At 38.1% G+C, this 15,274-nt stretch overlaps 1 protein-coding gene across 1 annotated transcript in view; it reads left to right on the top strand.

The window, feature by feature from the left end:
* The window catches only part of LOC124280669, a 90,859-nt gene extending 76,482 nt beyond the window's left edge, over positions 1-14,377 (top strand). The window contains exons 18-20 of the mRNA XM_046716660.1: positions 2,138-2,240; positions 5,948-12,077; positions 12,499-14,377. The gene's annotated coding sequence lies outside the window, so the exon portion shown is untranslated. The remainder of the gene's footprint in view (positions 1-2,137; positions 2,241-5,947; positions 12,078-12,498) is intronic.
* Positions 14,378-15,274: the final 897 nt, after the last annotated feature.

Here is a 15,274-nt window from a genome sequence, read left to right as displayed (position 1 = left end):
AGTTGTTTTCATCCCATGTGTAGAATTGTGTTTTGCTTTATGTAGCAAAACGATAGCCATCCCAAGGATCTGAGTTATCGCTTATCCATGTGCCTAGATGACCCAGTCTTGTTCCTCTGCGTTGTAGGTGTCTCTGTTGAGTTGAGATAGATTCTTTGCACGCTTCTAGCTCAAAGATCCACAAACCTGGTTCAAGCTTTTTGTCATGTGTTGATGTAAATATTGGGATAAGAGTACAAGCGTTGATGGTATGCTGGTGACGGTGGCTGTCTGAGGTGGGCAGTAGATATAGCTAGTGGTAGGGGAGTAGAATGTGTCACTAAGCTCCTCACAGTGGTCTGGAAGAAACAGGTAAAGGGAAATGTACTAATTGGTAATGTGTGGAGTCTGTTGGCGAACTAGCTCATTGTGTCAATATATGAGAAATGTATTTCAGATATGAGTCATATAGAACAAGACGACATTGTGTTCATGAAATATGTCAGAATGATTCAAACCATTTCATTTGCTGTGCATCCATTTTCATCTATGTTCCTTCTTGTAGAGCAAATATCAAAAGTATTTGGAAATGGGGCAGTTTTAGATTTTACCTTCTGTGCTTTCTGCATCACGTGGTGCTGAAGACATCTACAACCTTAAAGAGGTGGATGATTATTGGAAGGATATTTTCCAGTACTTTCCAAATATTTTCAACAGTAACTTGACAGTAACAGTAACATATAAGAGAGAAGATGATGTCATTTGATTGAAATATTTACTGATCTTTTATAAATTTGTCATGTACTCATTTGCATCTATAAGAACAGAAAGTGTTTTTCTTGTAGATTATATCTGAATACTTTGGGTCTTCTTGTTGACTTTTGTACACTTTTGAACCAAGTTTGAAGCCTTTTCTTACTAAAAGATTACAGAAGCTGAAGTCCCTGTATTTTGTGTTTGTATATGAACCACGATGCCAATCAAATTCTTTGTTATGAAGTGACTTTTATTATTTTGGGGGCTGATGTGAAGTATTACTGAAAGGAAGGTATACTGACTGCATTACAACTACTTTTGATCTTGCTCTCCAAAAATGCAAAACATTCATTCATTCATTTTTCATGAAACTTTCATCTAAGTCTATGAATGCACCTGAAGAAACATGTATCTTTTCATAATCTTTGATATTTTCACACTTAAATCAATAAGCAATGCTCTACTTGTCATTTCAACCAATCATTGAGAATGTTCTGTCTAGAATAGTAAAATGTGTCTCCTTTCCATTGTAATAATGAGGCATTTGCAAAACTGACATGTAAACACAAATCCCTTCTGATTCCTTTTTTCTAGCAATTTCCAAATACGCTGACAGAAAATGTATGTGTAATTAAAGTGAAAGAAGTATATATTGATGTTTCAACCTAGTTAAAATTTCCATACAAACTTTCATCTCCGTATATTTGTAAAATAAGGTATACACCTGTTAATATTTGTTGAACTGATGAAAGAATTTATATTTTAATTGTTACATTTACCAAGATAAGTGTAACTGATAGGCCCTTGCTGTATCCGTCCACTGCACAAGTTTGGCTCTCCATCCTATGTTTCCCACTGGTGTGCATTTCAAGGGGACATCACTCTGCAGTGTGCATGAGCAGAGTTACCCCCCCTTTCTGATGGTCACTCCACTGTTAGATGTGGAGTTCTCCTTTGTGTGTGTGTGTGTGCACATCACATCATGGTCAATCAATCAATGAATATAATCATGTTTCTATTTGATCAACATCGTCACGGATGATTTATCTTTTCTTTACCATTATAAATAACAAAGCTGTTATTTGATTTTGTTAAGCATTCATATGCCTTGTTCATGTTTTAAGCATTTTAGTAGTACAAGTTTACAAGTAGTACAAGTTTAAAAGAATTTTTGGTGTATACATGTGTGTGATATGTTTTCTTATGCAATATTACTCATGAATGTATTCAATATTTTATTGAAATCGCACAGTACAGTGCAAAAACCATTACATTTATAATAATTCCAGCTGTTCTATAAAATGAAAAATCTCTCATTTAAAAAGAAATACTTAGTGATTTTTTGCTAAACTGTCCTGAATAATAGATGGTGTAATTAATTTGCTGTTGTTTATTGTTTTAGTCTCAGACACTAAGTCAAGTTCCTCAGCAGTGGATTTTGACAAAGATATACAGCGGAGGATTGGGAGACTCAGAGAGAAGCTGGTGCAGATCAAGCACAAAAGGTAACAACAAACATGCAGGAATAATGTGTGAAGCCGGTCAGTGACTGTATAACTTTAAGGAGGAAGAGGTGTCAGGCCATTTTGAAAACCTGGCAAGGTTAATTAAAATCAATCAAAAGAGACTTTGTTCAATTTGTTTTCATATATATCAAGCTGGAAATGATAGTAATGACTCAAGGACAGTAACTGCAGTCAGGATTTTAGTTTATGTTTGACGTTTGAGGTAAACAGGTAATGCTAAATCTAGACACCTTGCAGTACACCTTTAGCAGAAGTGCCAGTGCCTGACTAAACACTCCCCATGTGTAACGGACCAGTCTGCCACTGAAGTTCAGGAGACAGGATTTATGCCACCAACTTGCTACTATTTTCCTGCTTTTCTGTTTCACCTCAACATAATGCTGTAACAGTTACCTAGGGGAGTGTAATCTGTGCAAGATTATCTTATGGCTGAATCCCAATCTTTTCCATGTTTCAGTTTTATTAAGTTACTGATTGTTTCATCTTTTAATGACTTGTTTTATTTCTTCATAATACCTGTTCTGTTTCCCTTTTTCTTCAAATATGTTTAGGGATAGTATAAAAAAAAATGAGCCTCAGATTGTAATTGTTTGTGAGTGATGACGGATTATAAGAAGGGAATATTTCTGTATCCTGAGAACAATTATTTAATGAACGTAGTTGGATTATTTGCATAAGTATGTCTTCCCAGAATTCCCTATTACCTACTGTTTGAGCAGCATTAAGGTTTGGCATTTCAGAGACTTGTGGGAAGATGACCTCACCTTTGGTGAAGGTGAAGGTCATGTGCAGCTGCTGTCGTGCAGGCAAGTTCCTCACGACTAGGTGTGTTCTCGTTACACTAATCTGCATCGAGTGTTCTCCTGACGTCCCAAACATACCAGCATGCACTGTTGCCACATATACGTATATACACAGCGCGTACAGGACGTCCTTGTGTCTGCAGGTCAAGGTCAAAGTCAGTTCTGTTGGTAGTGATGGCCTGTATTTATATGAAGTTAATCTGCCTGCTATTGAGATTTTAAGTTTGAAAAAATCTGAGTTATTAAGTGATTTCAAATGCAATTATCTCGTGACAATCTTTTACTCAGCTTGCATTAAAAAGGAATTTACATGTCAGCAAGTAAGAAAGACTTGTCTTTATGCAGAAAAACATTCCATTATTGGGAAAGGGAAGGAGATGGGTGGCAACTATCACTGAAAGTGCTTAATTTATCTGTACACAGTTGCATCACTTATGTGTGCCTTGTCAGGTTGCTAGGTTTTAAAGCACCATACGTGGTCTGACGTCAGTTTATGAGACTGGATACTGTTCATAATGTGTTGAACCGTGGGCATCACTTGTTTGGACTGTAATGGTCAATGGTCAGTTGAAAGGTCAACTGTACTGTTGTTACTGCCTGGCACGGCGGCAAGCTGTGACTGGATGCTGTGACTGTACGTGGAGAGCTCCGCAAACGGGCGTCACTGTGAAGGGTATCTACATCATGTAAAGGGAGGCAATTCCAATCTACTTCCAGTAAAGGGAGACAATTCCCGTCTACTTCTAGTAAAGGGAGGCAATTCCAGTCTAATTCCAGTAAAGGGAGACAATTCCAATCTACTTCCAGTGAATTGAGGTAATTGCCATCAACTTCTTGTAAAGGGAGGCAATTCCTGTCTACTTCTTGTAAAGGGAGGCAATTCCAATCTACTTCCAGTAAAGGGAGACAATTCCTGTCTACTTCTTGTAAAGGGAGGCAATGCCAATTTACTTCCAGTGAATTGAGGTAATTGCCATCAACCTCTTGTAAAGGGAGGCAATTCTTGCCTACTCCTAGTAAAGGGAGGCAATTCCAATCTACTTCTAGAGAAGGAAAAACATTCAATCCTTAACAATTTCCAAAATGTATACGTGTGCACCATCAGAGAATATAATTCTTCCATGGTTCAAGCATCTCTGACATATGAATCGTATCTCACTTAAAGATAAGAATACAGGCCTGTATTGTGTTGTGTGATCATATTATTGACACTATTTAAATGTGTTGAGTTCTCAGCATGTGCAGCCCACTCTTTGTATATAATACCCCAAGATATTCTTACTGCCACATGTGTTCCTTGCATGTATTCTCATCATGTCATACGGTAGTTGTAGCTTCCCAGAAAAAAAATAATACAATACTTCTCGGTATACTCATAGATATAGAAGTCAGTCGTTCTGCAGGTAAACATGATAATAATGTGTATTTCTATAGCGCTAAATTCCATACACCAAGTGCATGCTTAAAGCGCATACAAATACAGTTCATTATTATCCCGGATAACCCAAGCTGCCAGTGAGGCACTAGAAGGTTATAGTCACATGACTTATCCCACCGGGTACCCATTTTCTGCTGGGTGAACATGTTGTGGTACAAATGATTATAACTGCCAGATATTTGTGTAGCTGTATAACTGGATCAACTGTAGCATCACATCATGATGTAAACTCATCGTGTAACGAAACTCTCAATAAGGCTCAAGTTATGTACATATGACTTTGAAATTTGACATTTTGTGCACGTTAAGATATGTTTGATTTTTTAAATTTCCTAATCTGTTTGTTGCATTTGTTTCTCCCTTTCACATTAAGAATGTTTTTCTTCCAATTAATATTGTATTTGTTTTTTGATGTCATGAAGTTTGTTAACCACTTGTGTTTGCAAGAATTTCTCACACAAGAGTTGTGTGTTTCATTCACTGGAAACAATGAGTTGCCCAACACGTTTTGTGTGATGATCTGTTTTGACTGACATTTTAGAAGTTGATGAATAATAAGAAAGGTACAATACTGTATGTATAACAACTCCTTTATTATATCATTATGCAACGTTTCGGTATAGATTCTTATGTTGTTGTCAAGCAAGACAATGGTATAAGAATCTCTACCAAAGTGTTGGATCATGATATAATAAAGTAGTTGTTATCCACAAAGTATCGTACCCTTCTTACTGTTTGTGGGATTTAGCTTGCATATATTTAGGACTGTTTTTGTCTTGAGATGATCATTTGTATGGAACAGTCCCTGAATTAGCATGATAACCTGGTGTAGAGTTTGTATTGTTTCTGCAAATTTATCCAATGTATCTGCAAATTTATCCAATGTATCTATCTAAATTTATATTCATGAAATGAATTAATTTCATGTGGAAAGGTATTAAACTGATAATTGTGTAGATGATTATCTAATGCTGATGGTGATTCTGGGTTAGAATCGTCTGTATCAACCTGTGCTGGTTGTCCGAAATGACACAATGGATCATGCTGCCATTTGGTGGATTGTATCCCAGGCACGGAGATAGTGCTGCTGATGTCAGTCACTGGTTTGTCTGGTCCAGACTCGACTATTTTAAGATGGCTGGAATATGGCTGTGTGGGCCTTCAGTATTTGTAGATTTATTAAACTCTCGGAACTATCGCTCCCATGGACAATATAGCAAGAAAAGTAGAGGTTTTGTTGATGTTAGTTGAGTTAAGGAGGTTTGTGTGAATTTTTTCCGAGACTTGTGTAGTTTCTTAATGACTTCATATGGTCATGGTACACCAAAAGTGGTTTCCTAAAAAGACATTTTCAAATATTGTTGTTGAGATTTTGATGTCAGTGATACAGGATTTACACATAAGTGTCCACAGTTTTCTGACAATTCTCTAATTGTTTGTTGTAGAATTGCTGTTCGAGACAAACGGCAGCGAGTTTCATCTACCGAGGAACAGAAAGTGTGTGACGAAGAATACTCAAGTCTAGATACAGAATGTCAGGAGACGGACACGGAAATATCCGACTTGGAACGTCAGCTGACCACACAAGCCTCTCTGTCATCTCCAACATCATCATAGCCTCATCTTCAGCATATCCCATAATCCATCACAGCCTCTCAGTCTGATCAATCCCATCATGCACTGTACGTCTGTCTGTGTAGTTACCTGTGACTGGGCACTGTGGTTGGAGAATACATTGATGCTATCAAGCATTTGTTTGGAATTTGGTATTGTTTGAATATTTCAAATTAAAATTCATCTTTTACTGATAGTTTAGATCTTTTAAAATATGATCATTTTGTTTTATGAAATTGATGATATTTTGAAAAGGTTTTCAAAGTTTGGAACTCAGTGAAATGGTCAGCTTGTGTCTTTGCAAGACACTTTAGGTGACAGTGATTGTGCTGGGTGTGAACGAGTTGTTCCCCGACAAGCTGATGTAGTGTGTTCATCGTCTGCTTCTCCATGCCTGCATCAGTGATGATGGTGTTCGCGTTTTACACTTGCTTCTCTTGGGTCAGGGACATACATATGAAAGAACGACAGCCATAATACTCAGTCTAATATATGGCCAGGTCATCGACCGCGAATAACGTGTGATTGCACATGGCTGATATTCAGAGCTTGCTTTGTTCAATTTCAGTGTGGTTCGTTTCACAATGACTCTGCAATGTAAATATCTGAACTCAGTAATAATGATAATAATAATAATAATATGAATATCAATAATAATACGTTGTTTACAATCCATCCAGGCCGAAGGTGTTGCTGAATGAGTCAACTGTACAAGATTGGAACAGAATGGAATTCTAAACTCCCTCCATGTTCAAATTTCATAATACATATGCACAATGCAAAGGTTGTTTATGTTTTGGAAAAATAATATATTCAGACTTTGCACAAGATACCATATTTGCTGTATTCGGCGCCTAGGGCCTACAGACACCCAAACAACTTCTGTATCCAACTGCAAGAAAACACAAGTGTGTGTGTGATTGGTTGCTGTGTAACTGTTGCAGAAAATCTTTGAGTTTCACTGATGACAAGTTTGTTCTCCACTGCTTGATCTCCAACAATAAACTTTGTTTGATGTGGATGGTTTTAATAACACTTTATCTCTTGTCTGAGACCCTTGGGTGCCTTTCACGGCAAATATGGTAAATTAATGATTTTTTTATGCTCATGACATAAGCTATGCAGAGAATGTTGACCTGTCAGTCGGTCATCTTACTGACACCATCGAATATTGCTGTCGTAATACTCCTGATGACTTGGTGTTCTGTTTTAGGAAAGTCGATGTGGGGTATTGCTTATGCCACCAGTAACAATGGCCTGAGTTATACCTAACATCGAACATTTTGAAGTTGATTCTGCAAATCATGAAATTAATGCAAAAGATGTGAGTGTCTGTTGATCTCATCTGTAAACTGATGATTTATTGACTGAATATACTGGAGTTTATTGTCATGTCAGTTCACGAAACTTTGAAACAATGAATAAACTCCAAATAAACAGTAATCTCGAGTCAGTGCTTGTCCAGAAGAACCTTGTCAAGTGTTGTCAACTGTCAAGGTGATTGTCAGCCATGTACAACTGTCTCTTTGCTCTTGGTAAACTTGTCAAGTATTCTTATAATTACAAGGAAACAAAAGATAGCCCACTGTGTGGAATAGTCCAGTTCAGTACCAGCGGTTGTGTTGAGTTCACGACTTTGCTCGTTTAGGTTAAGGATTGTGCTTACCTGTGTATAAATACTTGTAATGTAGATATACTCACAAACATTTTGTGACATATTTTAGACGAGAGCACAGAACCTGCATTGACTTTATGAAACATTCATTTCATGATTTACAGTACTTGGCATCAACGACATTTATGAGCAATATTATTAGAACCACCATAAACCTGACTCGCTCACTCACTCATGCAATTGGTTGATCAGACAGTGTTGTGGGAAGCTGAACTTCTTCAAGACAGAATGGCACACAGACATGTTTCATATAAACCCATCGAACCTGATAAAGGTTTTTATTTGGTTCTAGGGTTCATGCATTGTATACAGAAAAAGGTGGTGTGACCTACATGTTTGATGGCCGATGACCAAATGAAGCCATTTACTTTATTTACACAAAGTTTTATTTATGTTACACATGAAATTGCTTTGTTGCACATGATTTGAATTGACAGGAAACAGACAATAGGATGAACTGTGTGGAAACTTTTGATTTATTTCTTGTTCACATGTGTAGATATGTCAGTGTGGAGAGAAGGAGGGTAGAGAGAAGGTCAAGGTCAAGGATACAACTAGAACGAGTCCTACTCTTGACCTTTGACCTTTGACCAGGAACAGTTCTACCACTGACTTATCAGAATAGTTTTCCCATGCCTGAGACTAGTAAAAATCATAAGTCAGTAAGTCATAAGTTGTGTTTTTTTTAAAATAATCACAACATCAATTATTATCTTGCACGATATCTAGTTGGGGTCAGCATTGGGTAGGGGGCGGAAATGGATCTGGGAGTCTGAATTTTTGGCCATTTTCTAGATGTCTTTGTTCTATGAAATGAATTTCTTGATTAATCATTTCAGGCAATGTGTTCAGTGAACAATTTGTTTACGTGTGTGTGCATCCGCAATATAATCTCAAGACAATTAGTTTTCTTCCCCGAAAAGCTGGACTCCCCTTATTTATGACCGCAACTTGTGTAAGTCACATGTTACAGTGGTCAGACTTGATTGGCTCACAGACAGCCTCCCTTTCACTAAGTAACGTGGCCTTGTTGGACATTTACTAGAGTAGTATTCAGTGGTAGACAGACCCATAATCGTCACCATTCGGTGACATCTCGTAGCAGTTTCGATTTCGATCACCAATTATGAAACAAAAGGTTTAGGAAATGTAAATATTTCCTTTGAAAAAAATGATCAGATAAGAATTTATTTAATACATTTTGTTTCTAAGAAAGCGTAAAAAAATCGGTACATCCAGTTTAAGATTGGGTAAATTTTACACCAAATCTTTACATTCCATGGATGCCTGTATATATAAGAAACCTTTTGTTTGGTAGAGTTGGTTCTGCGAGATTATCTTGGGTTGAGTATTCACTGAAGCTAGTGAGTAGAGTCAAGAGAGCAAGGTGGACTTAGGCCGGTCAAATATGCAGACAGAGACTGAAAACATCACACATGTTTTGGACATCGGTCTGACTTGGTAGTTGTGTTCTGATGGCGGGAACGACTGTGAAAGGGAGGTGTGTTGTGTCGGTGACCAGCGGAGTGAGCTCCAGACATGAGGGAAGCTGTCATAAGTTCCGTGTTGGATAGATCTGTACAGCGTGTAAAGAAAGACCATGACAGTTCATAAACCATCCTTGGGCGTTGTGTCGCTGTAGAATATCTGTTGAGACAGTTTATACAGTGGCAATGTGATTTGCGTGATCTTTCTGAAGGAACTATTTTTATAAAGGAAGTTAACATTTTCAGTTTTAATATATTCAGGATGGGGGTCTGCCTGGAAACATACAGAGTCTTTCCGATAGGAACTTTTGAACTGCTTCTTCACAGCCACTCACGGACTTGTTTGTTGTATTTGTGTCCAAATATTGGAAGTATTTTCCTTCAGTTTTCCCTAATTTACGTCCATCAGACATGCTAGGCTGCAGCTTTACTGAAGTTTACAAGTAGCTTTACTGAAGTTTACAAGTAGCTTTACTGAAGTTTACAAGTAGCTTTGCCAAGAAATGAGGATACTGTGTCACAGGCATGGGAAGATTCATCTTCTCTCCCAAATGGGGATTTTGTTCATTTCAGGTGCTTTTATTGAAATGTGCTAAAAAGTGCTATTTTATGAATTTCAACTTTTGTACAGAATGAGAGGTAAACATTCCAGGTTCCTTCATGTCATTTGTCACATCAACAGGGATGACAGACTGACGATGAGCCGTAACCAAGGGCGTGGCGGCAGCCTCGGCCGCTGTGATCCCTGCGTGTTTATAAGTGACTATAGACAATGGAAGCTGGAGGCAGTGTTCGGCATGTTCTTTGTACATACTCTTTATTTGTTTGCTTTGTTTACTGTTTTGGTAACAAGTTTACTGCAGCATCTACCTCTCTCAACCAGGAAATATTCAATTATTTCAGTGATGTTATACTCAGAGGTTTCGGTTACAACTTTTGCGATAATAATTTCATAAACATAATTAGATGTCAGGAAGAGTGAAGTTTGCATAATACTCATCTCAGGTCAATGCACAGCACCTGTGTAAAACAGGCACGTCATCTATGCAGTGAAACGTTCTGTGAAGACATTCAAAGGGAGATAACTGAAATCTGCTGTAATGCACATTTCACTGTTTCCATGATAGCATAAAAGTAAAAAAAATATTTTACGTGGAAATTTGTTAAAAAAACATGATAAGTATACATTCTTAGCATAATGCTGACTGAGAAACATAAATCCTTTGTATCTGGTTTTTGTGGTTTGGGTTTGAATGAATTGATGATGCGCAGTAATATTGGCTTTTCTTGGGTTGATTGCAATTTTTCCCAAATGTTTTAGAGTTATCTGCCCTTGCTGTGGACCTAAGTCCAATTGAATGTCTGACCCAGCATGGTGTAAGCTGAATGTGTAATGAGAAACAAGAGACTGTTTTCTCGACCGAACCAAGATTATTTTTATTTAAGATTCCGCCTCTCTCTCTCTCAATGCGAGGATTATTGACTTGAACAGTTTTTGACATATTGTATTGTGACATTGTTTCATTCATGTCTCCTATCAACAAATAGACTGTCAAACTTCATCCATGATTCTCGTGTAAATGGATGCTCTATCAAAACGTTTCAACAGCTTTCAGTAAAAGGTTTTCTCCATTAAGGTTTTAACAGTGTTGTTCAGGTGACAACGTTTTATTTCAAAGCTTTCATTAATTTGTTATTATTTTATTGTCTGGGGATAAAAGTCGTCAGGCTGTAGATGAAGTTATCTGTAACATAATTTGAAATAAGAGTTTTTCACCGCTACATAGTTTTGCCTGCAATAAATACAAGTCATGTTCCATTTCATGTGAATATTATTTGATCAAAGTTTATTTTCATCAACTTTCATCAAGTAATTGGTGGACGTGGGAGATATATAGTTAAAGTTTGAATGTGGAAGAATATTTGTTCATGGATACTTGAGAGGAATATAGTTGCTTTTAGTTTGCAGTGAAACCACTTTTATAAAAGTATCACTTTTCTTTGTGTCAGCTCTTGGGAGCTAACATTGCCATTTTAGGACCGATGTCTCTTCCACTTTTATCATCTTTTTTAGTATTTAGTTAACACTAGTTTTGCTTTCATAGTATTTACTAATCTTTGTCAAATATACTGTTTGCCTAACAACAAAGTTTGTATCAATAAATTTTGCAAATCCCAAGGGAGTATGTTTCATGATAAACATGTTGTTAGGACAATATTCTGTTTAGTGTTATTTTTATAAACGTTCATGTTGTACAGAATAAATGTGACTGTTCCTTCGAGACGACAGCATAGTATTGTGACAGTGGCTTGCTGGAGACGGTTGGTCACTGATGGTTTTTGTTCAACATGATGGGTTTCAGGGCTGTAGTTGGCTTCATTATATGTTGGTTAGTTTATTGTTCAGAATGAATGAAATTAAAGTTTTAACAGTTTTATTTGTACAGGAATCGTCATTGTTCATCATTAAGAGTCCAGTATGTCATTGTAGATACAGTTATGCTGATTCTGAGAACCGTGATATCTCAGTGTTTTCATATTTTATCTCTTCTTTGTTGCTGTGAAAGTCGTTTGACCAAGTCATACTTTTTGTACCATATGCGGTTGAATGCCTTGATAATTGAGTCAATGTGTTGGTCAGTGGTGAGCCATCTTCACAAAGCAGTTTTAGTGCTTCAGCTAATGTCTGTATTAGTGTAAACGTATGTAAAGGTAGTCATAGTACTAACATATCTTTGTTGACCTGGGCCCAGAGTCTTGTTCTCTCAAAGATCTAATCCCAGCGCTGTGACTCCTGTAGTTACAGATCTAATCCCAGCGCTGTGACTCCTGTAGTTACAGATCTAATCCCAGCGCTGTGACTCCTGTAGTTACAGATCTAATCCCAGCGCTGTGACTCCTGTAGTTATAGATCTAATCCCAGCGCTGTGACTCCTGTAGTTACAGATCTAATCCCAGCGCTGTGACTCCTGTAGTTATAGATCTAATCCCAGCGCTGTGACTCCTGTAGTTACAGATCTAATCCCAGCGCTGTGACTCCTGTAGTTATAGATCTAATCCCAGCGCTGTGACTCCTGTAGTTACAGATCTAATCCCAGCGCTGTGACTCCTGTAGTTATAGATCTAATCCCAGCGCTGTGACTCCTGTAGTTATAGATCTAATCCCAGCGCTGTGACTCCTGTAGTTATAGATCTAATCCCAGCGCTGTGACTCCTGTAGTTACAGACCATGAAGACCTTATGCTAAGATTGCTTTGTTGAACACGGCCCGGATGTATCATTTACAATTTGAATCTAACATTCAGACATTGTCAGAAGCTTAATGGGGGATTGCAGTTTCAGCTTTTCATTTTCTTTTAAACCAATCATCCTCTGAAGGAACATGTAAACAAGGAAGCTGTTTCCATGAAGACAAGTTCCTGGAGGGCTCACTAAGCTTGTGTAGCAGTAGGAACAGATTATATTATGTAGGAACCCATGTGAATATTCTAATGATATGAACAGAGATTGTAATCTGTGTTGAGTTAACTTTTACCACCATGTCAGTTTATGAGCAGATCAAAACAGAGAGTTGTCAGTAAGAATACCAGTATTACTCTTGTAAACTGACCTGAGTGACTGGTACATGTAGAGGTAGGGATTCGGGGTCAATTTCAAAGGAGTTTATACCTGTAGAGAAGTCATGTTAAAACATTCTGTGGTCAATCATCGGGGCTCAGTAAGCCAGATTGTTTTGGCAGTTTCTGGATCATTTTTTCTTTTCAACGTTTTACTGTTATTTCTGGAAGAAATTCATGGAACGTCATTCACTATGAGAGCAAGTATTTTTAATGAAATCCTGGCACCTCAGTGGAGGAATGATTGGTCTTTGAGCTGAGACGTGACTATAAATGGAGGTTTCTTTTTTTGGTTTTGTTGAATGGAATGTTACCTGGAGATTTACCAGTTTCTGTTTCTTGTGAAATCTTTTTATAATGTCCAAATTCCTTAATGATCAAACCACTGCCAGTGATTAATAGTATCCTGAATGATTCTAGATGTTTTTCTTGCTGTGGGGATCAAATTTGGTAGAAGTCCAGGAATCTTGTCAATACTACATTCTACATTGCAGGGTCTTGTAAAACCAGAAATCCGGAGGTTATTTCAATCTACACATCTTGCCAAGCTTTTGTCAGAATGGTTCCGCCTTGTAGTAAATGGTAACATGGAAAATAAATTTACCGGAAGTTGATGGTTTGAAATATTCCAACGAGGACATGATTAGTCTTGAAGGTTTGAGAAAAATCAGTAAGAGAAAGGACAAGCTTCTTGTGTTTATGCCATTAGGTCTGGAGGGACAAAAATCACAAGCCAGTGAAATACAGACATTTGTGTACAGGAATTCTGCAGGCTATTTAAAGAGGCTCTGAAGGTTATTTAACAGGGTTCTGTGGGTATTTTGTTCCAAGGGCCTCTGCAGATTATTTAAAGGGGTTCTGCAGGTTGTATAAAGATGGGTCAAAATGACTGAAAGGAGATACAAATGTGAATTATTCCAAGAAGCCAGTACATACTATTTCAGTATGGCTGTAAGACTTTCATAAAACTGTGTAAAAGTTTTGGTACAGTACCAGTTACCTCAGAGAGTCCCTTTAAGAATGTAGTGCTCAGACAGATATTTCCTTTCTCTCACATCCATAGCCAGGGTCTCTCCAACAACAGTGGAAGCCCTTAACCTGGATGCCCGATTATTACAGAAAAATTGTCAAGTGACATGTCTTCATGACTTGCGTGATATTTACTCTGGGTAATATCAATCAAAGACAATTTGAGGATACTAGTTTCTGGAACTGTTTTCTAACCCAAATGACAATTTTACTCTTATTGTAGTGTTTCACACAAGTTTTATGTTTGGTGTTGAGATTAGGTCAGGGAACACATGCCCTAGGCATATAGGACTGGAAGTTGATAATGTTAGTCTCTGACCAAATCATGAGAGAGCACATAGTGTTGAAATTGTGACTTTTATATGTGGCGCCCCAGGCGAAGGAGCCACGGCCATATGTCAGCGTCTGTGTAATGGACCATCTTTGCAAATAAAAGACAAAATCATTATGTTAGTGATGTGTGTTGTTTTTTCTTTGCCTAAGTTGGAATAATGACGGAGATAGTACACGTGACAGTACTGTAGCTGTGGAATCTTGGAAACGCACGCACACATCTACTGAGACACAAATGTGTCAGGACAACTCGGTGAACTGTGTCATTGCACAATGGTGACAGTTCACTGGGTTGTCATCGCACACTGGTGACAGTTCACTGGGTTGTCATCGCACAATGGTGACAGTTCACTGGGTTGTCATTGCACAATGGTGACAGTTCACTGGGTTGTCATTGCACTCTGGTGACAGTTCACTGGGTTGTCATTGCACTCTGGTGACAGTTCACTGAGTTGTCATTGCACTCTGGTGACAGTTCACTGAGTTGTCATTGCACTCTGGTGACAGTTCACTGAGTTGTCATTGCACAATGGTGACAGTTCACTGGGTTGTCATTGCACTCTGGTGACAGTTCACTGAGTTGTCATCTCAAAATGGTGACAGTTCGCTGAGTTGTCATCGCACATTGGTGACAGTTCACTGGGTTGTCATTGCACATTTGTGACAGTTCACTGGGTTGTCATTGCACAATGGTGACAGTTCACTGAGTTGTCATTGCACAATGGTGACAGTTCACTGGGTTGTCATTGCACAATGGTGACAGTTCACTGAGTTGTCATTGCACTCTGGTGACAGTTCACTGAGTTGTCATTGCACTCTGGTGACAGTTCACTGGGTTGTCATTGCACTCTGGTGACAGTTCACTGGGTTGTCATTGCACAATGGTGACAGTTTAATGGGTTGTCATTGCACAATGGTGACAGTTCACTGAGTTGTCATTGCACAATGGTGACAGTTCACTGAGTTGTCATTGCACATTGGTGACAGTTCACTGAGTTGTCTTTGCACAATGGTGAC

Source organism: Haliotis rubra, unplaced genomic scaffold, assembly GCF_003918875.1.
Source record: "Haliotis rubra isolate DU_JTF1 unplaced genomic scaffold, ASM391887v1 Scf271, whole genome shotgun sequence".
In the NCBI taxonomy this organism is placed as follows: domain Eukaryota; kingdom Metazoa; phylum Mollusca; class Gastropoda; order Lepetellida; family Haliotidae; genus Haliotis; species Haliotis rubra.
Note: the sequence above shows the minus strand (reverse complement) of the source record. Positions and strands in the feature narration are given on the sequence as shown.